The 9,334-nt window shown below is 49.6% G+C and overlaps 1 protein-coding gene across 1 annotated transcript in view; it reads right to left on the bottom strand.

Moving 5' to 3' along the window:
* LOC142988265 (forkhead box protein N3-like) overlaps positions 1 to 7,512 on the bottom strand; it is a 37,498-nt gene extending 29,986 nt beyond the window's left edge. The window contains exon 1 of the mRNA XM_076137386.1: positions 7,277 to 7,512. The gene's annotated coding sequence lies outside the window, so the exon portion shown is untranslated. The remainder of the gene's footprint in view (positions 1 to 7,276) is intronic.
* Between the last annotated feature and the right edge of the window lie 1,822 nt (positions 7,513 to 9,334).

Below are 9,334 nucleotides of genomic sequence, written 5' to 3'. Positions count from 1 at the left end.
TTATCAAATATTCACTGATGTCTGGAGGGTGTGAGACGGGGGAAGCTGTGATAAACATCTGGAAATGATAATCAATGAAATGCTACGACTGCAGATCCTCTGATGTTTGTGTTTGCTTATAATCCGCCAATTATCTCAGGAGATAAAACGCAAAGCAAACTGTGGCGAAACGCAAAGAAACATAAAGAAACCAAACATATAAAGGAAAAGTTCATCAAAATAGTAGAAGGTGACGTCAAAAAAGCAGTTTTGGGTCATTTTCAAAAATGGCGGGAAAAAATCTAAGGAGTTGGGACATTTTCAAAAATGGCGGGAAAATCTAGAGAGCTGGTCATTACAGCGCCATCACCAGGCGGAACAACACAGAAACACCCCGAGCAAAGGTCACGACCCCAACCCGCCTTCAACCTGACAAATCTGATCCAAACTCGATCACAGCAGTCCAAGTCCCTGTGAGAGCTCAGGCAACTGCTGTCTACAGGCAGCGGCCCGACGCTCCTCTCCTGGCAGCGCCCCCTGTTGGCCCGGCGCTCCCCTGGTGGTACACTTATATTTTTAGATTTACAGGAATAGAGTCCCAGAACTTTCAAATTGAGAGATGAAGCACATGAACACATCGCTGCTTATAAGGACAACGCTCCATTACAGCTAGTTTACACACACACACAGCTACAGCGTGCTACTGCTCGGGAATAACACACATGCGACGCCCTGATGCAAGAAAATCCAATATTGCAAGTGAATAATCCGGAGCGACACAAACACAGACACAAGCAGCCCCCTTTTCCCTCCAAAGTAGGCTAACAAACAAAGCAAACAGCCGGCATTTGCATCGGGCAAACAGGGAGCGCGTTAGGCACGATTCATCAGCAGTATGCGACGGCGAAGTCACGCTCTCCCCTCAGTCTCCCAGGATGCCGAACAATCAGACTCACACACGCACAGAGAGAGAGAGAGAGAGAGAGAGAGAGAGAGGGAGAGAGAGAGAGAGAGAGAGAGACACACACACACACATGAAGCACAACGTGAGGCTGCGAATGTGGATGCTTGAAGGTGACTTGTGTCTGTGTGGCCTGGAGGTCCCTTGGTGGACAGCAGAGGTAGCTGAGGTACTCTGTGCGCGCGTGTGTGTGTGTGTGTGCGTGTGTGTGCGTGTGTGTGTGTGTGTGTGTGTGTGTGTGTAGTCGAGCTAAAATAGACCCAGACTCAGACCTAGGGCTTTAGACCGCCAAGGTAATGGCCATGACACACCACAGGCCCACATGTGATCTCACATTTCTTCGTGCACCAGCGTGTCCCTTCGCTGTCTCGCCGGCCCGCCCGCTCGCTCCTTCCACACTCAATTAACATTAACATCTGACATTAACAAATAGCATTACGGCTAACGCTATTACTTCTCCGTGCCACGCCAACAATACCAGTAATAATGATAAAAGATAACGTTCACCGCCCGACGCCTTGTTGCCACCCCACAGCTTCCCTCTTCTCCTCCTCCAACCCCTCCCTCCCTCCCTCTCTCCCTCCCTCCCTCTCGGCCCCCTGTCTTTTCTCTTTGACAGTGAGCAGGTCCCTGTTGGCGCTCTGTGTTCTTTTACAATATTGTGAGAAAGGAGAGAGAGAGAGAGACAGGGAGAGAGACAGAAAGAGAGAGAGAGAGCCTGGCAGAAACAGTATACGGTATCAAAGCAGCCGGGGCACAGCCAACTGAGCTTTGATACCGGGCAGAGGGGGGGAGGGGGTAAGGTCAGAAACATGTGAGGAGAAGTGTTTGCGGCACCGTTAGAAGAGGGGAGAGTGATCTATCAGGACCCCTAAACTGGAGAGAGAGGGGGAGAGAGGGAGAGAGGGAGAGAGGGGTGGATGGAGCTTTAAAGTTGCAAGGTTTTTTTTGGAAATCTGAACGTCCTGCAGTCTGTACAAGAACAAAAATGAAGCTGGGCTCTCCCTCTCTGTCTCTCTGTCTCTTTCTCACTCTGTCTCTCTCTTTCTCCTTCCCCTCTGGCATTTCCACTTATCTTTAACAAACAGCAGCTCAGGCTCTCAGCCACTGGCCGACAGTTTGTCCCGACAAACAAAAAACCATAGCAACAACCGCTGGAGGAGTCTGTCCGATTCCAAAGGTCCGCCCCCTGCTCCCTGTCCCAAACTCTCTCTCTCTCTCTCTCTTTCACTGCTCTCTGAGACTCTCTCGCTCATTTGGCAGTAAAGGGGCTCGATGTGGAATCGATAAGTTTGCTGACACCCGGGGGTTTCAACTCGGAAGCGGCCCTGCTTCATACCTGAAACAGAGACTCTGTGAGATCGACTTTTGCCCGGGAGAGGCAAAGGGAAGGTCAAGACACGCGCCCGGGGGTTGGCGTGGGACGAGGAGAGCGTGCTGGAATTTTTCCCAGCGGAGAGGAAGAGGGCGAGGGAGTGAGGCAGCAGTTTGTCTGCCGTCTCTGCCCCAACCCAAACCCCCCGTTTGCTGACGATCCCTTACAGAGCTTCTTGCTGATGATACAACTCTGCTTACATCTTTCACTTCTCCCTCCCACTCCTACAAGCTGTTTTTAACACCGCGCCAGATACCTTATGTCAACCGAACGGCGCTCCGAAATGCTGACAAAACAAAATTCGTCATGTTTACACACTCGGAAACGGGCCAAAAAAGGCAAAGTGATCGCCCGCGTCAAGTCGTATACCATGGGAGTTTCGGCTGCGGTGTTCATTCCGCTACAATTCCAACACGACAATAAAACAACAATAAACCGCGTGGCGCGTGTCGGCGTTTAAAGCGGAGATCAGGTTTTATTCAAGGGGCCTGGTTGTGTATTTTATTTCCCTATGCTGCGGGAGACAATACTTCCTTCCACTTTTATAGCAGCCGCCGGTGTTCCGTTCTATCCGCACGCCGCCACTGTGTAGTATCGGTGACAGTAAAGCCGCCTCGTCCTCGTCACCTTCTGGACCCTGACACCTTCCTGCCCTCTTTGCTAGACGTACTCGCAAACTCAAACGCCACTCTGGGTCCACTAATTCATCCGCTTCCTCATATCTTTAAGAAGTAGAGGGGGGAAGGGGAATTACCGTTTGCTGTAGTGGGTTTTGTTTTTGCGTTATCTGTCCCTGAGGTCGGGGCCCAAACGAGGCAGAAGTGCCTTCGTGTAGTCGGCTCTCCCTCCTCGCCGACCGGGGCTGCGAAAATTATTTAAAGCTGAAAGCCCTCTCGGTGAGTTTACGCGGTTAATGAAGGTTCTGGTGGCAGACTCAATAAGGAGCTGTCTTTCCTTTGTTTAGTCAGGATTTAAATAGGTTTGGCGACGCGGCTGCCCGTGTGACGCTGAGGTATTGCCTATCGGAGCGCTGGTGAAGTACTCCTGCGCTCCGTGTGACTCTGCATTGTGTTTTGCTTTCGTACGTCGCGTCTGTTTTGGTCCTGATGCGTCGGAGTCCTGGCCCTGGGCTCCTCTGATAAAGAGAGGGTTATATATGGTAAATGTTACATAAAATATTAAAATAACCCTTCCCAGCTCTCTCTTTCTGTCTTTTGTTCCCTTCTTTTTATCCTCCTCATCCTTTTTCCTGCCTCTTAAGACCGACTCGTTTCTTCTTTCCTCTCAGACCCCCTCTATGTCTTTTGCCCCCCGGAGAGCGATCCGGAGAGCGCAAACGGCTTGAGTGGACAAGAAAGCACCAAATACAGAACAAGAAAGCGTGAGTAGGAAAGAGAAAGAGAGCGAGGGAGAGAGCGAGAGAGGGTAGTTATATCCTGGGGTCATTAGCAGCATTTCAAAGTCACCCTGTCTTTCAGCGTATGCTGTTTGACAAGCCCTGCCAACAGAATTAGGGATGAAGGATGATGGCGCCATGATTAGATGTGTAACTCAGGGGAAAGACAGGGTATGATCCCAGGTTACACACACACACATTCACAAAAAAAGGAAGGGGGCCGTGAGAAACACGCTGCAGTGATCTGAGAAGGAGGGAAGTGACCGAGGAGAGGGGAACTCCAGTCTAAGATGTAGAGTCACTCCGGTCAGTCATTCCTTAATTAGGCCCAAACACTCCACAGAAGACCTGACACCTGCTGGCCTGATAAACACCACCAGTGCCCCCCCCCCCCCCTCCTCGCCTCCCCGCTACCAGTGAATTGAATTCCCAAATTACCAGGCTTAAGATAACATACCTGGCTAAACTGCCGCTCTTTATGAATCTCAAATCTCTTTGTAGATATTCATCAAAGGCTGCCTCACTCCTGATGCGCAACAACACAAGGGGAAGGGAAACAGGAGAGCAGCACGCAACGTGGTTCATATTAAGGCCTCTGATCTTCTATCTCGAGCCCCTCGTTTTCCGCTACATTCCTTTAGCCAGCGGTGATGTGTGGGAGCGGGGGAGGGAGGGAGGGAGGGATAGGCACTTGGCGGCATCTTCCCTGCAAGCGAAGAGCTTGTCAATGGGAGAATGTGTAGCTTTAACTCCGGAGCCTTTGTCCTATGCTTTGGCTACAGGTTGCACATCCTTGTCGCCGATTAAGTCACTTTTCAATTTCTGCTGTATGCTGTAACTTCCTCCCTTTGTCAGTCCTTCCTGATGTCACAATACACGGGAATATGAGATTCATCTTTGGCGAGACGTGACTTACATGTCAACGTGAACAACATCCGCCACGCTCACTCAGGGACGTTCCTAACGCTCACACCTCACTGCTATGTTCGTGTCCCGTAAGAGAGACGGTATAGACAGGAAACACTCCAATCGTTGACTTGGAGGACTGTGGGAGTGCAATAAAGACATCAGTATACTTGAATAGACCAATCAAGGGAAGAACAGGGTGTTTACTACGTCCTGGAACACCATGCACAGTCTCTGAGTGGGCCTCAGGGTGCATTCAAAGACCTGCAGGCATGCTAAGTGAACACCAACCACCTCCAGAACGCTGCAACCTAAAGTGACAAAATTCTGATGTAAATGACTTGAAAATCACCCGACAAACTTAATTTCCCGCCACTCCAGGCCGACAAGAGGCGCAGAATGGTCACAAGTCCTCACAGAGAAAGAGAGAGAGAGCAGTAAGGAGAAGGAAAGAGGACTCAACACATGTGCATTCACCAAATCTACCACGGAACCAGGAAGTGTTGAATGAGTGACTGACCTTTGACTGACATTTGAGAGCCGACTGTTTGTCAGACACGTCTGGATTACAGGCACCAATTATCACATATCAGAGCAGATCACATCATAATTCCCAGTTGTCATACTTGAATGTTGAATGTTGGCATGAATGCACTTTGCGTTGAGTTGCACTGGAGCTGGAAAGTACCAGACGACACGCACTGTTGTGTACACAAGAGACTCTCTGTCTCTAAAGGGTGTGTGTCTTTGATTAGGTTTGTTTTGTAGGATCGTCAAGCGGCTCTGGTACGGGCCGTATACTTGGCACAACCCCCATGTGGCACGAGAGATTCCTCTAAATCTGTGGCAATGTGATGTTTTGGTTCAATATTCAGGGAGAAATCTGGTTGTGTTTTTTGACATTTGTTGTCATTTGAATTCTGACGCATTTCAAGGTGAAGTACAAACTCGATCCACTCGTGGAACGCTAACACACTACATGACATCATAATGTGTGCAAAACGGAACCAGAAACAAGCACGGCGACACATTTCAATGAATAACATTTTCTCTTCCTCATCTTTCTTGTATTTTTGGGGGGCAGGTTAAAAAAAAAAAAAAAGCAGCGGGTTCATTTTCTTAGTTTAGCATCCTGTGGCAGGTGAAGCAAAAAGTTAATTTCAAGACACTGCTCAGGAGAAATACCACCGCCACAAGACAAAATGCTCCAACCATCAACTAGACAGGCAAATAAAACCACGCTCCCCAGTGTTTCCGCTGTAATCTTATTCTTGTAAGGGTGAGAAAGCGTGTGAAACAGCGTTTACACCACCAGACGCTACAGCTCTCCAGCCCAACTCCGACTAATGAAATATTTCAGATGTGCTGGCAGCTGGGTTAAAGGAAAAATCCACCACAAGCTCTTTTCTTTCAGGCCCTACAATTATGTCGTCATTGATCGCGGCTCATTTGCCGTTTCAGTTAATGTGAGATCGCGTTAGGATATTTCCAGAAGGAGGCTTTGCTTGTTTCTGCTCATCAGAGTCCCAAGAGTTACGTCCAAGTTCGTACCAACATCAAATATCCATCACGCAAGAGAAATGCATACAATTGGTGTTTCCGCTAGCAGCAGCAGCAGCCGCAATGGAGCGTAATCCAATGCAGTGGCAGGACACGGTCCACTTTCAAGGGAAGGGTGAAACTTTTTTTTTTAGAGTAGAAAGTTTCATTCCAGCACTGCAGCTGTTATTGCTTTGAGTCTCGTCCACAGAAGTGTAGCGAGGACAGGTCCAGACGTGTTCTGGGCCGGGGTGAAGACGGGGCTGCTGGTTTCTTTCCCCCCACCTGAGATCTGACAAATAGGTGGTCCGTCCTGAAGTCTGTAACCGATACGGATAAAGTAGGAGGAAACCCCCAGGGAGGCAAACAACACTTAGAAATACTCTAAGTGTGTACCCTTTTGTAGTTATGGTTTGGGTTACATCGCCTCATCTTACAACTATGTGTGTTCAAGTCAGCAACTGACCGATCAAGTCCTTGTTTTGGAATCTCAGGCGCAGGAAAAAAAACCCACAAAGGGTGGGGGGGAGTGGACAAGGCATTCTGGGAAATGTAGGAAAGCCACTAAGGGAAGTTGACGACGTGGGGCTGAAGGAAAGTAGACGAAGAGAAAAGGTAAATGACAGCACATCTTCACCGATATGGGAACGTGCTGAACATCACAGATTGGTTGATTTACGACGTGGCAGGAGAAGCCCAGGTTGGAATTTCTCCTCGGAGGCTCGGCGCTCCACCCTTTCTTACCGAGCGCCGAGGGAAACGCCGCCTTTCGCACAACCGAACGTGCGCACACAGGCACGCTTGCATACCTACGGCCCGGCAGAAAAACCCAACGCCACTGTGCAAACCGCCCCAACACTCCACAAACACACGCACTTCTTCTCTCTCTCTCTCTCTCTCTTGCCCTTTCTCCTTTTCTTTCTTTCTTTCTTTCTTTCTTTCCCTTTTACTCTTAAAGCGTTTTCCTGTGCACACTATCCACCTCTCATGGTACATTCAGAGCATGAACACACACAGTCAGCAAGTCTGGACGCAGCTGCTGAATATTCAGCCTCGTGCACCCTCACGCACATTCTCTCTCTCTCTCTCTCTCTCTCTCACCCTTCCCTCCGTCTCCTACCTTCCACTCTTCTTTCTTTCTTTCTTTCTCCCTCTCTCGCTCACTGTTGCTCTTTTTTCCCCCCCGCTCTCCCTGCCTCCCTCTGTATCTCCCTACAGCTCTGCCGCCGCTCTCTGTGCTCCACTTTCATTAAGGGGCTCTCCTCTGATAGCCCTTCATATAACACTTAATCATCATAACAATAAGAGCGCCCTCTCTCTCTCCCTCTCCCTCTCTCTCTCTCTCTCTCTTAACGAATCACCTCGAGGGGCCGGCCCTAAAGACGCTCCGCTAACTGATGTCATTAACTTCCGGCTCTCCTATTGGCCACGTCGGCGCCGGAGAGCCCGCCCTCGGTGTTTGACGGAGGGCTCAGTGGGAGCATGCAGGTCGCCCAGGCCAAGGACATTCCTCTATTAGGGAAGAGAGGAGAAAATACACACACACACACACACGCACAGGCACACAAGCTCTTGCCAGGAAGCAGAAGACAAGGCGTGTTTGGTTCTGCAGTGGAGAGAGAGATGAATAAGACTCTTGAATAAGGGGGAGGGAGGTTTGAATAACAGTATTTTACATGAATGGATCTTCAGGGAAATGACTGCTCTGTTGCTCCAACCGCTCTCTATTTTAGGCTCTGATTTGACAACAGCATTGTGAGGAGGGGGGGCAGGGGGGGGGGGGCATTTTGGCTGATTGAGTCAACGCCGCTATCGCACTGTGTAAGTGACAGCGTGCCATATTACGCTTTTGTGGGTGTGCGTATAAATGAACAGTGACTGCACTCCGACATGAACACAAAGGCGCACAAACAAAACCACACACAGCATCGCACACCAGCACCCGCAAATATACACACACGCGGGCGCGCACACACACACAGGCTTCCAAACCACGGTGAAATCACAGCTGCTCCCGGTTGCTATGCGGCAGCCTCACCATCGTCTCAGATGACACACACACACACACACACGCACGAGCGGGCGCAAAAAGTGTGAGACGGGGACAGTAACACCTAAGTTGGCAGGGTCCGAAGGTCACGAGGGTATTGTGACCAAGTTGCCTAGCAACAAACATTTGCACATTGGATTTGTGGTGCGATCTCTTCTTCTGTGCCCCCGGACCGCAGCTCCTCTGCCGTTTGGTGAGATTAATTGTTGTTGTGCTTGGTGTTCAACATTTGTGGAGAAATGTATCGAATGCATTGCTGCTTGGTGATGGGACGCCATAAATCAGGCACCATTGTTTGCACCACAAGTCCATACACAGGCTTGTTTGTTTGCAGCTCGCGGTGGCCACTGGCGTACAACACAAACACTTGTTCTCCTACTTTTGGGCTTGGAGGAGGGGTGACGCTCTTTTTCTCGCCATTTTCCCATCGTTCTCTGTTCCTGTTTCAAAATGTCTCACCAGATAAATCACTTGTGTGTTAGATGGACGCTGCACAGCTTTAGAGGTTGAAACCAGCAGAACAAGAAGGCGGAGGAGACAACAGGTGAGCCAGCGAGCACGTCTGCATCTGAGCTGCTGGACGTAGCTTAGCTGAGCTTAGCTTAGGCGCAACCGAGTTAGCCGCTTCATCGCAACTGTTTCTGATCAAGACGTCCCCGTATGGCACCTGTTTTATGATGATGCACGTTAAGTTTAGCATTTTGGTTGTAGAATCCAAAGTTCTTCCATGGCTATTTGTAAGATAATCCATTTCCTGTCCCGCCCTCTGTCAGACCGACAGCCCCGTCTATCTGACTGTAGGTTTGTTTACCTACGCAGACGTGCGATCGATGCGTGTCTGAATCTGTGACGTGTTGAGTAGTTCGATAGTTTTTCTGCATAACAATGAAACAATAAACGTTGTTTGTGTCGTCGCTTTTGCAAACAAAGCGGCGGGGACACAATAAACGTCGGGGAAAATCAATAGCTGACATTTTTATAAATTAGCTTTAAAGCGGCGGCTAGGTTTTGACTTTAGTTACAGCGGAGACCTCACGCCGGGCGTCTCTCTCTCTCTCTCTCTCTCTCTCTCTCTCCCCCTCCATCTTTCTCTGTCTCTTCCCGCCGCCTGTGCAGTGGAACAAAGCG

The sequence above is a fragment of the Genypterus blacodes genome, unplaced genomic scaffold (assembly GCF_046128005.1).
Source record: "Genypterus blacodes isolate CSIRO-AG114 ecotype Tasmania unplaced genomic scaffold, CSIRO-AGI_Gbla_v1 ptg000308l_1, whole genome shotgun sequence".
Taxonomy (NCBI): domain Eukaryota; kingdom Metazoa; phylum Chordata; class Actinopteri; order Ophidiiformes; family Ophidiidae; genus Genypterus; species Genypterus blacodes.
This window is presented reverse-complemented; position numbering and strand designations above follow the sequence as displayed.